Raw genomic sequence first — 18,754 nt, 5'->3', positions numbered from 1 at the left:
CTGGGTTACTCTTCAGTCGAAGTCCTGCAAAAATACGTTGATTTGTGATGTTAACAGAATTAGGTGATCAATGGACAACATGGCCAAACAGTTTTGATTCACAAGTGGCTGCACCTTTCATTTGTACATGAGCAACTCCTGAACTTGGAGCAGGCAGGTCTTACCAACGTGGTGGTTCACAGAAAGCCCATTTAATAGTCACCTCTGTGACCTCTGTGCGTGCTGTATCTTGTATTCACATATACAAGAATTCTTAAAGGAAATGCTTAACCCTCCAGGAAAAGGAACCAGATCATGTGATTTATCTGTATTTACTTGTAGGAGATAAAGCTGGGACAAATCTGGTGAAATGTATTATTCTGTAGGCTTCAAGGTGTTTAATTTGTTTAAAAAGCAGCTGACACATTTCGAGTGTGTACCTGGAAGCGTTCCTGATAGCAAACTTTCCTTCACATAAGGCTTGACTGTGTGCCCGTTGGAGTCAGTAGATTTTCTGGGTAGTATAAGGTATATAATGGATCTGGGGGTAAATACCAGCAGATCTACACAAGCAGAGCCATATTTGCAGACTTAGAGATAGCAAAACCTGTAATTCCTCCCCACAAGAAATGCTGTGTAACTGAAACGTGCTTTGCTGGATTTCTGGTCCCACAACCGCCCCTACTATCCCTACTGATTGTTTAAAGAAGGTCCTCTGCAGATTCACACACACTCAATTGATCATGAATGAACCCAAGAGCAGTTATTAATCTTACTGCCTGGTTGCACTCTAAACCCCCTTCTAATCCTGCCTCTGTTCTCATAGACAATGAATGCAGTGAGATGAAGGCAGGATCAATGCCAGCATGGAGCTGCCCTTTTTAGTAGTTGTCGTGGCAGGGTTTTATACATCGGCAGCAGTGAGTGGTTCTCAGTGTACTGGGGGGAGAAGGGAGTGAAGATGAATTAAAAGGGTCAGACGTCGTGCTCCCCAAGGGATGGCAGAGTCCCATCCTGACTCTTGGTCTCTGGTGAATTTTTGGGTTCCTTGTATTTAGTGACTGACCTAACGAGACATTGCAGCCCTACTGCCCTTTGGAGATCCATGAAGAGCTGAACACAAGCTAAGAAAGGGCGCATTGTGTCTTTGATCCACTGGGCAGTATTTCACAGGCTGGCAGATTTAATAAAATCTCAGAGGAACCTCAGCTCATATTTTAAGAGGCTTAACATTGAGTTAAAAGTTCCCTTTACTCCTGCATTGTTGGAGACCGTTCCCTTCCTGTGTGCTGCCAGAGGACCTGCGGGGAACTGGGGCTTCGTGAGCCCAGACTGGATGCAGGCAGCTGGTTGAGACTGGCTACAAATCTGCAGGAGGAATAGCGGGAAGCAAGAAGCTCCCTAATCCTTTTTGTGTTTCTCGTTCTTTGAAGTCATCCGGTGCCTCACATGCAGCGTGAAAACTTTGCTCTACACCTGAAAGGGAAGCCAAGCTGCTGATAAGGCCTTTTGGTCAGGCATTTTGAGCTGCGTGACATGAAAAAGCTAGGTCTAGTGCCACTGCTACTAGTAATGTTATTTGTACCACTGCTGACATTGAAGTAAGGATAAGTAGCTCTGCAACCAACAACATAAACAAGGTCACTATCAGGAAGTCCTCCCTAATCCAGTGTTTCTAGAAATAGCCAGAAAGCAAAAGCGTCAAGGTGGAAAAGATCTTACAAAAGTTGATAAATGGATCCCCAAAGCCTTGCAAAGCTCCATAGTTTCTTATCCAAAGCTGCCTATCTAATGAAAAAAGCAAAAGATGGGGAAGAGCAGAGAGCCAGGCAGGCTGGAAGGGAGCCACTCAAGCAGCAAGCTTTTTCTTTGATGTTCAGCGCTGAGGACTCTGGGCATTTGGGCCAGGAAGCAAATCACAAAGTGCCAATTTGAGTGCAGACTTAGGTCAAAATCCGAAAACTGATGAATAGTGGAAACTGCAGAGTTTGTTTTTGAGCATCTGATGACTTTAACCACTACTCTGCTCCCTCCCGCTCTGCTCATTTATGTTATTGTCATTCTGTGTGTGGATTGCACAGTTAACATTACAGCAAGAGTTCCAATCGAAGTCATATGTTGACCCTTTGGTCTAGCTTTATGTAGAAAAGCTATTTTCTCTTTACATGGAAAAACAGGAAAATGTTAGAGATTACTTCAAGGGAGGGGAAGGCTTCTGCTTAGATTTTCAGAAGTGCAGGGTAAATACTTTAGAAATCCCAAGCACTCGAATATTACCTTTTTTGAGAAGTGAAATACAGTTCTCATGATCCTCCAGTCACCACTGACTCTAAAAGAGGATCCTTTATAAACTCAGAAATTTACTGCTAGGTTGCTGCCCAATCCCACAGATAGCATCGGCTGCTTGAGTTTTGGATTTGAAAGAAAAATGGAATATCCTACCCAAAGATTGGTAGTTAAACTTTTCATTGTTGTTGATTGAAGTCTGGCTTTCTTGGTGGTTAAAGTTTTATATACTTAAAGAAGCTTTAACATGACCTAGTAAGCAGTTTGCCAAAATTGGCATCTGAAATGATCAGCGATTGGGAAGGGAAAGCTCCAAACTCTTACTATACAAGAATTTTTGCCAATTTATACTTCTCTTGTAATACAGCAGCTGAGGTCCCCATTTCACAGAGCCTTGTAAGATCCAACAGAACCATGCTGTCTTCCGGCAGGCAGATGCAGATCCTGCAGAGGTGCACAAAATAATAACTTCCACAGATATTTTTAAGATAGCTCTTTTCTTGAGAGAAGACAGCAGAAGGGAGAAAAATGTTTTCAGGAAGAAGAAATTGCTGTTTGGAACTGATATGTCTAGGGGCAGTGCTGAATATCAAGAGAAAACAAAGAAAATTAAATGAACTATCACAAAGGAAGGGGCAGTCATGTAAAAGACACAGATGATTTGTGGGATTTTGCAATAGCCTCCCGAGGGGAGCGAGGCCTTTTGCTTTGAGACATTTAAAATTAAACTGGACAGAGCAATGGAAATTCCAAGCACTGGCCCCTTTGGGGCAGAGTGGATAAGCCACTAGGTCTCCCTTTGCGTGTTCCCTTACTCTTTTGTAACTCTTCCTGAATACCTCCATTCCAAATAATCATTCGTCTTCCCCGGACGCCCATCCTGGCCCTCTGTTCCTCCCCTTTCCCCTTGAAGAAAGAAGCCGGGCTTGATTCATGGTGTCAGTTATCTTCCAAGCTCCGCGCGGATCCCAGGGGCAGGGGCGCATGGGGCTGATGAGGGTAGGGGTGATCAACTACAGGCTTTCCTGTTGCTGAGCTTGCTGCAGGCCTGGCCGTTTTTAAGACTTCAACAGATGTTTCTGCTTAGAAACTATTGGCATCTTTATGGACTGTTTTTTCCATTCTTCCCTCCCGGCCCGTGTCCCAGCAGCAATGAATTATGTAAGACTACATTCTAGCCTTTTCTTTATTAATATTTCTGTAGACACATATCTAAGAAGTGCATCTGCAGTTCTCCCTCTTAGTTTTAGGTGCGTCAGTTTTCAATTTGACCGAAACCCCCACCTACCCCAAAACACTTCTGTGCCTTTTTATCCTCTTACAGACACAGACGCCAGAAATACAATCACTGAAATCCCGGCTCCTGGCTTCAGATTCAAGGCGTCTCTCGCTGTTCATACTGTGATCTTAATTGATATGCCTTGTGCTTAAAGGTTAACCCCTTGGTACGGGGGCTGCCTTTATTTGTCTTTTACCTAGCACCGATTGCACTGCTGGTGCTTAACAAACAGTAATTAATAATAAGTAATGGAAGGAGATTTAGAAACTGCTGTTAGAGCTCAAAACGGCTCCAACAAGAATCATCCCCACCTGGCTTAGTGGTTTAGCTGACAGTTATTAGAAATGAACCAGTTTCAGACAATCTTGAGTGGAATAAATACACTGGACTGGTTTATTTGCACAGTTGATAAGCACTTGTAATCCCACAAAATACGCGGTGTAATGCATGCAGGGCACCTGACGCAGTCTGGGTAGACTTAACCCTTTTACATTGTACAGAAAAACTTCAAAGCTTGAAACTGGACGGATTAAGTTTCTTAAAAAGATGATGTAAGTAATATGTGCAAGACCACATGCAGATTACTTTAACTCGGGAGACAGAGAAACTTTATGCATCGGAAAATTTGGCATGGCACCACCAGACTACTCCTTGATTTCAGACATACTGTAGTAGCAGAAATAAGCAATTTCCTTCTTTGGGAACTCACTGCAAGAAGGAGACAGAGCAGTCTTAGCCAGTGTGCCACAGCCAAACATGGGATTTTCATGTAGGCCTATATCTTGTTATTACAGCAAAAGGTTGCTGTAAATCCTCTTGATGCACTTAGTGACTGAATTCCCACTGGAAGAAAAGCACATCTTTGCCAATATAATACTCTCATTGTTCAGCACCTCAAACTTTTTTTTTTTTTTTTTTGTGGCTGTGCTGCTCTGACAAGGCACAATGCCATTACAAGTGGTCCTCTGGCATTTTACCCTTTCGTGAATTTAGTGCCGACGCAAAGTTGCTGAGTAGGTGGCTTCCTTTAATTTACAATGTATGGATAGTTCTCCAGTAACAGCCAAGCAAATTCACATTGTCCTACCCATGTGTCTTCACACTGTTTTTGCTGGACCACTGTGAGGTCTGGAAAAAAAAAAAAACAACTCAGTCCTTTCTTGGCAGCTTGTCTGAGACTGCCCAGCAGGAGAGGCAGTGGTATGGATGGGTGTGATGTGCTTTGGGCCACTGAGGAGATGATCTGGCCACTGGAGTCCCCCCACATAGAGAGCAGAGTGTGGTATTGTCACTGCAGGCAGCTGGTGCAGCTCAGTTGGTCTGGGTGACTTCAAGTCATGAGAGGGTTCCCTTGTCCCTTGGATTTTAGTCAAAGTCCCCTGGATTGTCCCTCTTGGAAGTAGAGAAGAGAATCACATCTGGCAAGAGCTGAAAAATATATGTGGTAGAAGAATGAGAGTTAAACTTTGTCACAGCCTTTTTCCATCTTTCAGTGAAAAAAAAACATTATAAAGATTGCCAGGTCAGCCAGTCTAGCATCTTTCATCAGTGACTATACAATCATGAGAGACTTGCACACAGTAGACACTGTGGTAGATGGGATTTTTTAAGGCTTTTTAGTCTTTATTTCCTGGGAGATAAGGCATTGCTGAGTTAAGCAGGTATTTCCCCCAGTTTGAGCAGGGAGTGCCATTACAGTGGGCAACGTTTTGTTGGCTGATGTAGAGGCAGGCTCGGTATCTAATGTCTTCAGAGAGCTTGACACTGCACAAACATCTTTGATGTACATCCTCACTGCTTCCTGGTTTTGCTGTTATTGTTATTTTTAATAACTAATGCTCTCCTGGTGAAAAGAGTCACATAGTGAAATAGAGTGCCAAGATCTGAACTCAAGAATTCCTGTGCTTGCTCCTTTAGACCATGCTGTTTTTCTTAGGAGAGTTTAATTCACTTCAGGATCCAGGAGAGTTGTGAGCCAAGCTATGAGCCATTATCCACTAACAAAAATCTGCAATAATAGCAAATGGAGCATGTAAGCCGCCTTGCCAAAGAGCTTGATGCTCTCTTCTCAGAGGTCTCTGTGCTCAAGGTCTCCCCAGATCTCTCCCTGTTAAAAATGAAGTCTCCTAGCTCCCCGGGGCCCATTACTGACCCCCTGGCTAATGGCTTTTTGCCAGTCCTGCTCTGTACGGTTATATTGTTGGCTGACACTGCATTTTTACAGTTCAGTTTTGTTTCTCAGAGTCTTAGAAGTGGCCGTTTTCATTGTCAATAAATACATCTCTTTGGCCAGTACACCGTATTCTCCTAGCAGCTTGGTGCTCACAGACTATAGGGAGCTGTAAACAACACTGTTTATACTTTCTGCTGATACCGAACATTAGCATATAAATAGGGGAGAGATTTAAACAGGCTAAAACAACTCCAGCCTGGCCTATTGGGAAGGGCGGACAAGCTGCTTTTCACTCTCCTTGCCAAGGATGTCAACTTTTCTGTGGGACTATTGCAAGAATGAAGGGCTTAAAGAGATGGGAAGCTTTTATCTGACAAAAGAAAGGTCGATGAGCCTTAGAAATGCAGAAATGGCCTGAATAACAGTCTGCCTGTTGGGATTTCCTTGTGAGCACCCTTGGTGTTAGTGTGGGGATGTGGAGGGAGGGAAAGTACTCGCTTAAAAATCGCTGCAGAGCTGTGGGACAAGAGCTTCCTTTAAAGGGTGACTCTCGGCAAAGTGTTAAAAATATTAAAATTGCACCTGGAATGAATGTATCCCCTTAGAAAAAGTTATTTCTTTTACCTTAAGAAACATATCGTGTGACCTTTAGCATTCTTTTAGCCTCACTGTATTTCAGAAAGATGGTACAGCCAAATACTAAATCAAATTATCTCTCCTATCTTATCTATCTATTGAATTACTAAAATTCCTCTCACCTTTGGCACCGGTGAGAGATAGGCACTAATGCTGCAGTTACTGTTAAATGACTTTAGCTCTTTTTTTTTTTTTCAGTTGTAGTGTTATTTTATTTTATTTTATTTTATTTTATTTTATTTTATTTTATTTTATTTTATTTTATTTTATTTTTAATAGAATATGTAAAGTGGAGTTAAGTAAAGTGTAGAGGCAAGGGAGAAAACAGGTTCTCAGTTAAGAGTCCTTTGGAAATCAGAGAGCAAGAAAAAGAGAAAGCAAGCCAGAAATGATGTTTCCAGATGACAAAGAGGTACTGTGGGATTTTAAAGAAAGCTGTCACATGAAGAGTGGGGTGAAACAATGAAACAGAACGTACCTGTGCTTGGGATTGGTCCTGGGCTTTTTGGATGTGGCTCAGCGGGGCCTTCCCAGAGACCTTTGGAGATACTTCCACTTGGGGACTGGAGAGCTTTGTGTAGAGCAGCCACTTGCCCTATTTCTCTTCCCTCCACTGGGATCGACAACATTTGAGATAGTTTTCCTCATCAGAAGCAATGAAATTTTGTGCCAAAACAAAGAATTCCAATGGCTGTTTTGTATTGTCACCTTTTTGGTGCCTGTGCAAAAAAAAAAAAAAAAAAAAAAAAAAAAGGGTTCAAAGTTAAGTCCCCAAAACTGGAAGAAACACTATGATTTGTACAATGTTTAATCCACAAAGGTTGCTGCAGGACTGTTGTGTAGTCACAAGTGTGGCAGTGAGAGGGGTCCATGAAAAGGACAAGGAAATGGAAACAGCAGGTTTTTACTCTAGACCTCTTACTGGAGCTCTTCATTTGGCACATCTGCATTTGGTCCTCATGATGCCTTGACTGATGGGCCAAAAGAAAGCTGGAGACCTGGAATATCTGGCAGTGGTGGTAAAACATAAATCAGAAGGCACTTTTCAAAACAAACCACAGTGCACACACAGGCCTGTGCCTCTGCAGTCAGGAGCTAGTGCAAGCAGGAGGCAAACCCATTCTTTGCTCTGGGGTGCAGGATGCCAACAGATAAGCCACCACCTTGGAGGGGGTAGGAATCTCTGACTGCGTATTGCTGGGGTGGCTCAGAAAAAAGGAGGCATTTCTGAGCTGGGGGACCATGGATGTCCCAGAAAGAGAGAGGCATTAGAGATTGAGGGCTACAAAACATTCCTGTATTTCAGAGAAGACCTTGATCCCCAAGACACTGTGTTCTCCCACAGGATTAGTTGCCCTTAGATTAACCTCATTAGCAGTAATTATAAAGTCTGACACATTTCGTTGTCATCATCTCTCCTGTATCATGCTGTAGGACATCTTCCTCGTGCTTCTGTCTTTTTATCTATCTGGTAGATTAGAGACCAGAGTTCTTTGACTATGTTATCTCTCAGGTTTTTTTTTTCTCCTATGTAAGCTGGACAGTTTTAGCACAGGATATACTGCAGTGATCTCAGTTCAGAACTTCACTTTTGTCAGGCAAAAGTGAGACAAAAAGGACAGCTAGTTACTGTTCAGATAATAACCCTAACACCACCAGGGATAAAATGATGTTTTGTCTTCAGGTTGGGATTCCATTCCCGTGGTTTGCCCAGGCCTCAGTGAGCACAGACATGGCAAAATGCTCCCCGTCCTGCCGAATTACTGGGAAGGAGACGGCCAGAGCACCAGTGTCCTGGCAGCTTGAGGGAAGAGTAATAAAGTACCAAGGGCACTGTGTGTAAGGCAGCCCAGTCTGAGCAGCAGAGAAAAGCTAGCAAGTGCACAGACCGCTCTCAGAGTGGGCTTTTTTGAAGGATGTATGTGCACAAAGGACAGAGAATCTGTTCTCGCTCCATACAACTTGGTTTACATTATATGCAACAAGATACCCTGGAAGCTTGCCCTTCTTTGGTTTGGTTGCCACTTGTAATGTAGAATGCAGGTCCCATTTGATCTCCATGAAAAAAACAAACTGTTGAGAGACCCTGTTGTGTGTACTCCTCTCACCAGAGGGCAACGAAGTCAAGTTGCATAGCACAGGACCGTCCAGCACCACACAAGTGATGCTCCTTGTGTGCTGAAATCTGAAGAACACCACCTGACGCGGCACCAGTATTTGAATAGAAAGGTGGCACTGGGTCAGGGTGACTCCTGCACAGCAGGTGGCATGCAGATAAGCAGGCTGCCCCAATTGTCCACAAAAGATCATGGGATACCAGTGGGAGGACTTGGCAGCAGTCACTGTAGCAGGAACTGGCGTTCACACCTACTTTGTGGCAGATAAACTTATCTGCACCTCGGTAAATCTGCTTCCAAAGTGGCTTTAATAGCCTACGTTAATAAGCCAGATGCATTGCAAAAACAATAGGGTTTGGAGGCGAGATGCTTAAATTCAAAGCAATTGAAGTCAACCTGCGGAACAGCTAAGTGAAGAAATGCCATGATGGGCAGGCGGCCTGCAGGAGGGGAAGCTGGAAGAGATCTGAGCCCGAGCTAGTGCCAGTCCTTGGAGGATTTTAAAGGGGGCTGATCTGAATTGATCGAATTAGAAGTGAATGTGACAGTCTAACGGATGGAAGGAACTGCATTCGTAATGTCTTCATTTTTCCATCACCTTTCCTCATCCTCTCCGGAGCGCTGCTGTTGCATCTCACAGCATTGAACAGCTCAGCCGAGCACTGGCACTTGGTATTCCAGTCAGACCCGGTCCTTTGCAGGGTGCCAAACAGCCCAGTGTCGATGCCTCAGCCCTCCCCCCAGCCCCAGCACACAGAAGCATCTATGCGAGGCCTTACAAAGCCTTTTAAATGTCCTACAAATGGGACAAAGATAGGAGGAAATGAGATCTCAGATTTCAAGAGTCCATTTAAAAATTACACCATGTGGGCGAACTGGGGCTCTCACCAGCAGGCTTTGAGAAATTGAACTTTTGCTTTTGGGTACTAGCTTGACCTTGATCCGTGAGGCTGGTCACAGCTACTATTTAACATTTGGCCCAGAGGCTGTTGGAGAAAAGCATGTCTGGAGGGTGTTTCAAGGGACAGTGCCTTTCCGTGAAGCCCAGAGGGCAGGTGGAAGCTGAATGCCTAGTTGGTTGTTCAAAGAGGAGCTCCCCTGCCTTGTCAGAGAGGGCTGAGGGCAGGACAGGCTATGGAGGAGCAGCCGAGCAGCAGGCCACAACACTGCCCTTGCTCATAGCTTGCTGTGGTGAAGGTTTTTGGCTCTGAGGCTGTCAGTCCTCCACCATATGTGACCACAAAAAGCGTGCGTGCCACCAGAGCTGGCCTGGGAAGATGGCGGCGGGGCCGGGCTGAGCTCGGGTGCCCCCGCTGTGCCTTCCCTCCCTTGGGACTTGATAAATACCCCGCGCCTTCCCCCGCCCTCCTGCCCATTTTCCACAGCAGAGAGCAGACACAAGGGGACCCTTTCATCTTGGCACATCCCCTAGCTGATTAATGTGATGCAATGTTCCCACAACAACAACACTATGTCGGCCATGTAATTAGGCGGGAGATAATGAATGCTTCAGAGACTATTCAGGCAGCGGTGCCCGCCTCCCCGCCGAACAAGCTTCTTTCTCAGCAGTGAAGCCAAGTGGAAGGAGAGGCAGCAGAAATGCCATTGGTGCTGCGCCTAATTGTGCTGGAACCGGGGGCTCTCGCAGTAGAAAAGAGGGTAAGGGCCGGTGTGGGAGAGATGGGCGAGTGGGTCCACTCCGGTATCTCAGGGCCAAACTTTTTGTTGTGTCTTTTCATGTGTTTGACCTTGTGGCAGGAGAAGCCTTAAATGTGCACATCTCTGGCTTCCTATGTGTGTGCCTTTTTTGTTTCAAATCATTAGGGAAAGCCATCATTTAATAAGCATAAGAGTCTGTCTTCTCAGTAACCCAGAGGCAAAGATGCTGGTGCTACTTAGTGGCCTTTGAAATGTGGGAAACACACTGGGGACACAATAGGCTTATTCTCTTTTAGGGGGCTTTACAGTTAAGCTGCCATTGTCTAGCTAACATTAGCAAGAAAGATACTCCCCTTTTTCCCGACCCCTATGTAGACTCTGAGAAAACAATCAATTGGTTTAAAATGCACTACCCAAATGTCTTCAGATTGCCCGAGAATAAAGCCAGCAAGTAGCCGAAAGTCTGTCTGATCAGCTGGAGGCCAATGAATCTACTGTCAAAGGTCTTAGCAGAAATTCATTCCTCTGCTCAAACAGCTTTCTGTTTGTTTTTTTTTTTATTGTTCGTTTGCTGATGCGAAGTCTTTTTAAACTTCGATTCTGGGTATACTGCATACTAAATGTAGGCAGTGCAGCCTTGTGTGAACAACTGTTAGAATTCATCATGAACTTACTTCAGTAGTTATGAAATTAAAAAGGTAACTGAAGTTGTGCATGAAGTGCAAATAGGCAGAAAACAGCTGTTTGTGATAGCAATGAAGCAGGAAAAGAAGCTCAGTTCATGTGCGGATTAGGTTAATTTCTGAGCAAGAGGCTGTTGCGCATTGGAGTATATCAGAAAGAGCAACCAACAATTTATATGATAAAACAATTTGTATACACACTCATATTTAAGCCTGCTTCATTCCAACAAGCTCTAAAGCCATAATGTGCCCTTTTGTCAATAAGTACGTTCCCAGGCTGACCCACTGAACACTCTGCTGAATTAAGTGACAGACTCTTTTGTGCATCCCTTCTTGAGAGGCAAATGGATGCAAGTTATATTATTCTGCTGCTGAAACCCATTTTCCAATCAATTTATTATATAAAGTGCAGTGCTTCTCACTGAGGCACATTTTGACTCTGCAGCAGATAGTACACAGACGATTCTTAAGCCTTCCTAGTATACACGGTGTCAAAAAACAGATTTCATTCCGAAGCTTTTCACATTGCGAAGTAACTGTAGAGTTGGAAAAAAAAAATCTGGCAGGGAGACCAGCTTTTACAAAAGAGAATCCGTTTCACTCACATCTTCACAGAGCTGTCCAGTGGTATGCTTAGTCATGTGCCTCCGTGTCATGCAAACACACTGCATTCATTTGTGCTATACCATTGCGTCCTAAAGCAGATGCACGTAGTCTCACTATAACCCTCAGATCATGTGTCCTCTGTTTTTCCTTCCTCTGTCACATGCACAAACATGGCCTATGGGGTCTATGTGCGCAACACTGAAGGGAAACAGATGACACGTGGTGTGAGGGTTACAGTGCTTCTAAAATTGATGATCAGCATTTTATCAGTGTCAGGGACTCAAAGATTAAGAAGCAAAAGAAGTGATCTGGAACTAAGGAGTTCAGTTGTTACAAACCAAGGCTGAGAAAGACCTCTGTCCTGAAAGGAGATTAAAATGTTTTCCTTCTGTCTATGCTACTTGCTGGCAAGACATGCTCTAACATGAACTTATGTTAGTACTTCTCTCAGTAGCACAGTGTCCTCCAGGGAAACATGAAGTCAATGTCGTCATTGATTCGGATCTGTAAACTGTATCTATATTAACGAGTGCCATTCCTATAAACTGACCGGGCTGATGTACCGATATTTCATTATCTTACTGACAGCTTGAGGCAGCATCTTGTATCAAGGAATGCACTCAGCATGTATCAAAAGGAATTAGCACAAGCACAACTCATGCAGTATCTATGAGACCAGCTTGCTCTCATAAAGTAGAATATCTCCTTGTGATCTCTCTTTCCCCTCTGCCTAATCTGGTAACAAAGCAAATTGCACCGAACTCCAGCAAGCATTGCACATCTGGGAGAGGAGTTCTCCGTACAAAAGACATTCAGTCACCAAGAGTTCAGTGACGTGACCTTTCTCAGGGCAGCTTGCAAAGCGATTGGCACTCCTAGAATTGTGATGTTGACAACATCTGGAGCTCAGTTGTCTCCGGCAAAAGCCCAGATGTTTTGCTTCTGCTGGTCACAAACATCTCTCCATGTTCACTGTTCTAATTTCTGTTTAAAGTTGGCTTCAGCCAAGAAATGAACATAAATTTGCTTGGAAAATGTCCCAAAGAATCTGCCATCTGAACTTCAGAATGTTTTGCTGTTTTACTTGCTCTTGACAGGCTCTGGAATCTATCCAGCTCTCTAGTTGGGATGGAATTTCTTTTGCATCTTTTCCATTGGCCCAAGTGGTGTGAGGACCATCTTAGTTGCATGTAGTAGCAAGGAACAAGGTAAGGCAAGATGCTCTCTTGGTGTTCCTTCCTGCTACCACAACATGGAAAGAGCAGTCAGCCATCTACACTCCCAAATTGTGCTGAACTTAGACTCTATTTTGGTCTATTTTGGCTATTGCAGAATAAACCAAAAGAAATGTAAGAAGGTAGGAATAATGATGCAGTGCAGCCTCAAGATTGCAGACCCTTCTAACCACCTTTGTTCACCAGTTGATTTGTTTTTCAACAACTTGTGCTGCAGCTTGTATACACCGATAGGCTCCTGCAGACAGAATATAGTGTTAACAAGACAATAGGGTAAGAGTTCACATTCGCTTTTCATTTGCTGTGCAAGCCCTTTACCCTTAGCTATTCTGGCAGGGCAGAGTTTCTGGACCAACGGTTTCTGGACTGTTTCAGGGTTGAGGTATCCCAAGACAGGCACATGAAATTGAACTGAGAAAAGGAGAAATGGCCAAAGTACTTCTGCTCTCCAGCAAACCTCTGCAGCGAGGCCGTAGGACAAGTTTGCTGGGGACTGGGAGCCAGAATGGGGAGCAGGAGGCCTGGTGTGGTGCTGAGCACAGCCCCGACTGCACAGCAGCGCTGGTGTTGGTGCAGTCCTGGCCCTCCGTGCTCTGCCCTCCCATGCCTGGCACGATGCTGGCCGCATGTGCAGCTCCTGCTGACTCACACCCATGGCCTGGCACGGTCTGGGCTTTGCTTGAGTTCAGTTCTCTGTGCTGACAGAGCAGTCCCGTGCTGGTACAAACCTCTCCCTACTGAGTGTCCCAGTCTCCTGCTGTCCCACCTCTGCATGCATGCCCACCCCACAGCTGTTAAAGGCATTGCTGGCCCACCTACTGCTAGCTCCCTCCCAGTATGGCCCACTTTAAAAATGAATTGGAGTACCCTGGACTGGGAAGGAGGCTACTGGAAGGCAACACAATGGCTTCAGATAAGCACTGTAGAAACCAGCTCCAAAGGAGGGTACAAGAGGGTGGCAAAGGCAAGCCTACAGCCTGCCTCTGTGCTGGCAGCTCCAGCAGGCAGCTGTTTGGCCAGTGCTGAGACTGCAGAGATAAGGGAAGGCTGAGGAGCTAAAAAGGCTTCCAGGGAAGGCGGGCTGGTAAGAGAAGGGGGGGAGACGGGGCAGTTGTGAATCCTCTTGTGCAAAAAGATTTTCAGAGCCTCAGTACGCCCCAGGGAACTACAGGCCTATGCATGAGATGCTTATTTTTTTTAGATCTGTTTTAGTTTAGATGTTTGGGGTCTGAATAGATTGTGATTTATCCTAAAATGGATGTATGGTGACAGGATATAACTTGTCATAGCAAACTGAACTGCAGGGAATGATCATGATTCATTCTCAAATTCAGCTTAAAATTCAGCCTGATGGCAAGGGAATCTTACGGTCATATTCAGAGACAAGCAGTTGTTTGCTGTGAGTTATTAAGAGATTTGAGATGTGAGAAAGTACCAAAATAGCTCAGACATGCACCTTTATGTGTCATGCTTACACAGATCTTACTGGTCCCTGCTAGCAAGCCTTTCTTCCATTTAATTTTATCTCGTTACCCATAGATACACCCCTTGTGCATTTATTTTGTTAATGAAATGTTGGCTCTATTGAAATATCAACTCTGTAGGGGTTGCCAGGACATATAAAAAAGAACAGCCATAAACTATGTTCATTATTAGTGCAGTGCAATGCCAGGTCCAGTACTGATTCCATAAAGTAGGAAAGGGAGAACAGAACTTAACATGTCCCTGACCTGTCCAGAGGGACAAAACAGAGGGCTTTTATTTTATTTGTTTCTACAGTGACTCAGTCTGTAGTAACTGGGTTAAAGTCCACTTAGAAACGAATAGAACAAAAGGCCTCCTGTTAGTGCTGGACATTTTCCCTCTTCAGATATCACCAAAAGGATTTTTTAAAAAAAGCCCTCCAGCAGAATGCAGGAAACCACAAGCTTATGGGAATGTAGCAGCACTTTGGAAAGGAAAACACTGCCTCAGACTTTCATCTGCAGGGCTTGCTTTTTTTTTTTTTTTTTCTCCCCCCCCCTTTTTTTTTTTCTTACCTTCTTTTCATCTCCTTACAGCTAAAAGCATTAGCCAGGTCGACTCAGAGCCTGGAGAAAACACTGGTGGGGAGAGGAGTTAGGTTGCAGGAGGTCATTGCCAGATCCCAGGCAGAAAAGAAAAAAAAAAAGGACTGTGCAGGTCACCAAGGTCTGCAAGGGGGCTCCAGCACAGATTGAGAGTGCTGTGGTGCAGCAGGGTCCTGCAACTTCCACTCACGCACGTACTTGCCAGACTGAGGGTATTACTGGGTCAGAACCCTGGATCCTACAGACCATACCACAGGGAAAAAAAGGCATTTGCATAATTTTTATTTGGTATGTCTGATCTTTTTTTTTATATGTAGCTTAGTGACATCTAAGTGACAAATTACATAATGTTCTGTAAGATACAAAAAGTATCTGAAATGCGTTCTCCCTCCCACACTAAGTATTGTCATGGCATGCCTGTATTTTCATTGTAAAACAAACATTTTCATGCAAGCATTCACAGTTTCATTAAGTTTCACTTCAACATTTCCCTAAGGAAATTGACCTGATAGTAACAGAAAAAGCATGATGGAATATGGTTTGTACAGGAGACTGAGCACTTTATCTTGTTTTTCAAAATTTCCCTTTCCCTTCTCAACAATGAACAAACAAAAAAATCAACCCCAAACCTGTCAAAATTTACATCTATCTAAAATTAAATGAGGTTAAATGTTACTTCTTACCTATAGGTTTAGCTGTTCCTGTGATCCTTGTTTGTGGCAAAGGATGTGTTACTTGCTTTTTGTTAGGTGAGTTTTATGCTCCCCTAAATCAGTGAAATGGCTTGGTGAATGGCTTAATGAGCAATGTTTTGGGTGTAAGGGAGGAATGGGAATGCATAGCCAGAGCTGGACCACATAAGCCAACAGTTAGTTTAATTTAGACTGCTGCAGAGCCGTAATCTCAAGTGGTAAGCTTTTGAGTGACTTGACCAAGACCACATAGCACATAAGTAGTAGCTTTATTTAGTTAGATGACTGATTCTATACTCAGAGAAGTTTAAGTCTTTTGTGTGTTCAAAATAAATAGGTAAAGAGACTGGACCGTGTCATGCCTCTGTTGCTGAGGACTGATGACACCATGCAGAAAATTCAGTCTTTAAACCAGATCTTCATCCGTAAGACTAAGTGATTCAGTTACTTTTAGTAGTTGGTATTGTGATATATACAGCATCTCCTCTCTAGGTAGCTTGGGCCACTTTCCATTTTAGCCTGTGACGATAATCAAAAATCAGTTTTCACTTACATGAATTGAGTTATTGCAGTTCCTAGTGGACAAATTATCGAATTATCTTTGGTGAAATCTCTAAATTTGGTTTCTGTAAGAGCGTTTTTGTAAAAATAATCAAATTCTAATCTCATTCTGTCATCTTATCTGAAGTCTCCTGCCTTAGCCTTCTCCAGGCTGAACTCAAATTGTTTGGTTTAGGACCATTTTAGGGCTCTTCCACTGGACTTTGCTTCAGTTTGCCAGTGTCTCTCTTGTACTGTATGGCTTAAAACTGGACATAGTATTCTACTGTTTGTTAACTAGCACATGTTTAAATGCTATTTTGTCCTTAGTGTGATCACAGCTAGTCACATTTGAAAGCACATTTTAAAACCCTGTCCAGACCTAGAAAATTAGGCCTGACTAGCCAAGATGTTTTAAAACCCAGTAAAACCCAGCTGAGACTACTTACACTGAAAACTTCCAGCATCTCACACCGTGTATTAACTAACACACTGGGGGGTACTCAGAGAAGTTAAGAAGGGTGCCTGTTCCTACCTCAATAGTTATAAGTCCAGACCATTGGAGTTAGCTGCCTTCAACCATATTTTTAAATGTAGCCATTCTGTTTAGCATCATATCTGTAAACAGATGTTTTAGCACAAAACCATCTTCTAGTGTAAATGTGCTGACTGGGAGCACGGTTGGTAGCTAGAGCAGTTTATTACATGATGAGCTTTGATCTCATCCTTACGCATCAAGCGGCCAGATGGAAATGGAAACGCGCTGCTGGCTCACAAGGGAGAAGGTTTGCATGGCTCTGGTGATGATGGATAACCAGAGCATGTCAGTCTCTGTGGTGTCACTGTAAAAGCATTGCATTGCCACATACAGAAAGGCATGTTCATTGCTTTTTAAGGTCCAAACCATCCCTGATAACCAACATCTCCAAACAGTGCTCATAGGGAATAGGGAATGGAGAACATTCCCTGCAATTTGTTTGAGTTCAGAGCTTCTAACTCCACCTTTCTGAGCCTCGAGAGAGAAGCATTTTTCCTCTTTCCATCTGGTACGGTGCTCTGGAAAACTTCAGCTTGGCCCACGCCCTCCTCAGCCCCTGAACTTTGTAATTTTTCAGCTGCCAGAATCACTAACTGCCCAGTTTTATGTAACTCCAAATATCTGCAGTGGAGCTGGAGTATACACACATGGAGGAAGTTTTGTGGCTTTTAAACTATGCCCAGAAATTTGCCTTAACTTTTTCTTTTGGTGGGAGGGGGAGGAGGAGGAATGCAGTGAGGGTATACACAGGACTTTTCAAAATAGACCGGAAATTTTGCCTGCTGGGAGGATAGGTGTAGGCTTGGTTTTGAAATCCCCCTTTTTCTGGAAGGGTCCCAAAACACGTTTCTTTTTTTTGTTTTGTTTCATTTTGTTTTGTTTGATTTGTGTTTTTTTGTTTGTTTGTTTTGTTTTGTGTTGCTGTTATATTCGATAAGTGTAAATACCTCATTAAGAATTTTGAGAGATTTTCAGTTCTTCGTGCCTGTTGCTCTAGGGGACCAAATCTATCTCAGAACAGCGACTGCCAGTGTTTGTACAGCCGAAAGGGACCAGTGGTTTTCCCCTGCCCCAGCTAACAGCTTCCCAGATGAATATGCTGTGCTTGGGCTTCTGCAGCCAAACAAAGCAAATGGCCATGCAGCTCTTGCGGCACTTGGAGCTTTATATTCCAGTCCCACAGAAAAAATGGCAACCACTGCGAGAAGTCAGGCGGGGCAGGGAGGCTGGCATTTCCAGGGCCCGTAACCCCTTTTCCCACATTCCCTTTCAAATTGTTTGCAAACTCCAAGTCAGTTTTTGTGTTCGCCATTTCAAAATAAATATGTTGTGGTGGTTTGTGTGTTTGTGTGAAAGATAGCGAACTGGAAGGATGGGAGAATGAGGTTTAGCACTGTAATAACAAAACAGCAAACAGCCTATCAAGCCAGGGACAACCCTGCAATAAACTAGTGCATCCAGACCTGTAATCACAAGTGACCTAGCAATAACAAATCAGTGCATGCCTATGGGTGTGGGAGAGATGAGCATAAGTGAGACAGATGCATTCCCAGAAGAGTAAAGAGAAAGAGAACAGAAGAAATGAGGTGTAGAGGAGATAAACGGGAGTACCGTGCGCTTTGTGTGTGTTGTTTGTGCCTATACAGCCCAAGTAGTTGAAGTTAAAACTTCCTTTCTGTTTCCTACAACATGCAAAATTACATGCTCCTGCCAAATGCTCAACCAGGAGCAAAAATCAGCATCAGGTCCTCTTGAAACCAAATTGAAACTGCATGCAAACAGCAAACTTTTAGCACAGCAACCAAGTCAGAGTTGTTATCTGCAGGCCAGTTGTACCAGTGGTCTGTAGCCAGAGGAACCAAAGGTATGAGCCACCAGCGTCACAGGGGGACGAAACTAAATGAAGAGCAAAATGGATGCTTACAGAAATAAGCTGTCAGTAAGGTTAGTTTTAAAGGGATGTGGTTAACGATAAATATCAAACTGTGCACAGCAGAGCTATGTTAATGAATTGCAGTCTTTCCAGTGACAGAATCAGAGCCTTTACTCAAGTCAGATTGTAGATGTGGAGGTCTGATGCTCTCGCCATATACCTGAAAGGTGCCAGTCTTATCCTAGGTTGAAAGACTAGCCACTTGGATGTGCATGAAATGGTTAGGACAGCTGTGTCTCTCCCAGGGGTGGGGAGTGCCTAAAACAGCATGAGAAGAGTGGATGCACTTACAAGTGAAGGGATTCATGGCTCTGTGTATCCTCTGTCAG

At 43.9% G+C, this 18,754-nt stretch overlaps 1 protein-coding gene and 1 long non-coding RNA gene across 19 annotated transcripts in view; one reads left to right on the top strand and one right to left on the bottom strand.

Annotated features, from left to right (window-relative positions):
- The window catches only part of RAD51B (RAD51 paralog B), a 474,920-nt gene that overhangs the window by 350,129 nt on the left and 106,037 nt on the right, over nt 1–18,754 (top strand). The window contains exon 11 of one of the 18 annotated variants that reach the window (XR_011809707.1): nt 12,516–12,626. The exons of the other annotated variants lie outside the window; for them this stretch is intronic. The gene's annotated coding sequence lies outside the window, so the exon portion shown is untranslated. The remainder of the gene's footprint in view (nt 1–12,515; nt 12,627–18,754) is intronic. 18 annotated transcript variants of the gene reach the window in all.
- Nucleotides 3,642–15,367, bottom strand: LOC119717003 (uncharacterized). The gene is made up of 3 exons (XR_005265909.2): nt 14,693–15,367; nt 6,832–7,072; nt 3,642–4,972 (listed from the first exon to the last, which is right to left on the bottom strand). It is a non-coding gene; the product is annotated as an uncharacterized lncRNA (long non-coding RNA).

Source organism: Anas platyrhynchos, chromosome 5 (genome assembly GCF_047663525.1).
Source record: "Anas platyrhynchos isolate ZD024472 breed Pekin duck chromosome 5, IASCAAS_PekinDuck_T2T, whole genome shotgun sequence".
Taxonomy (NCBI): Eukaryota; Metazoa; Chordata; class Aves; order Anseriformes; family Anatidae; genus Anas; species Anas platyrhynchos.
Note: the sequence above shows the minus strand (reverse complement) of the source record. Positions and strands in the feature narration are given on the sequence as shown.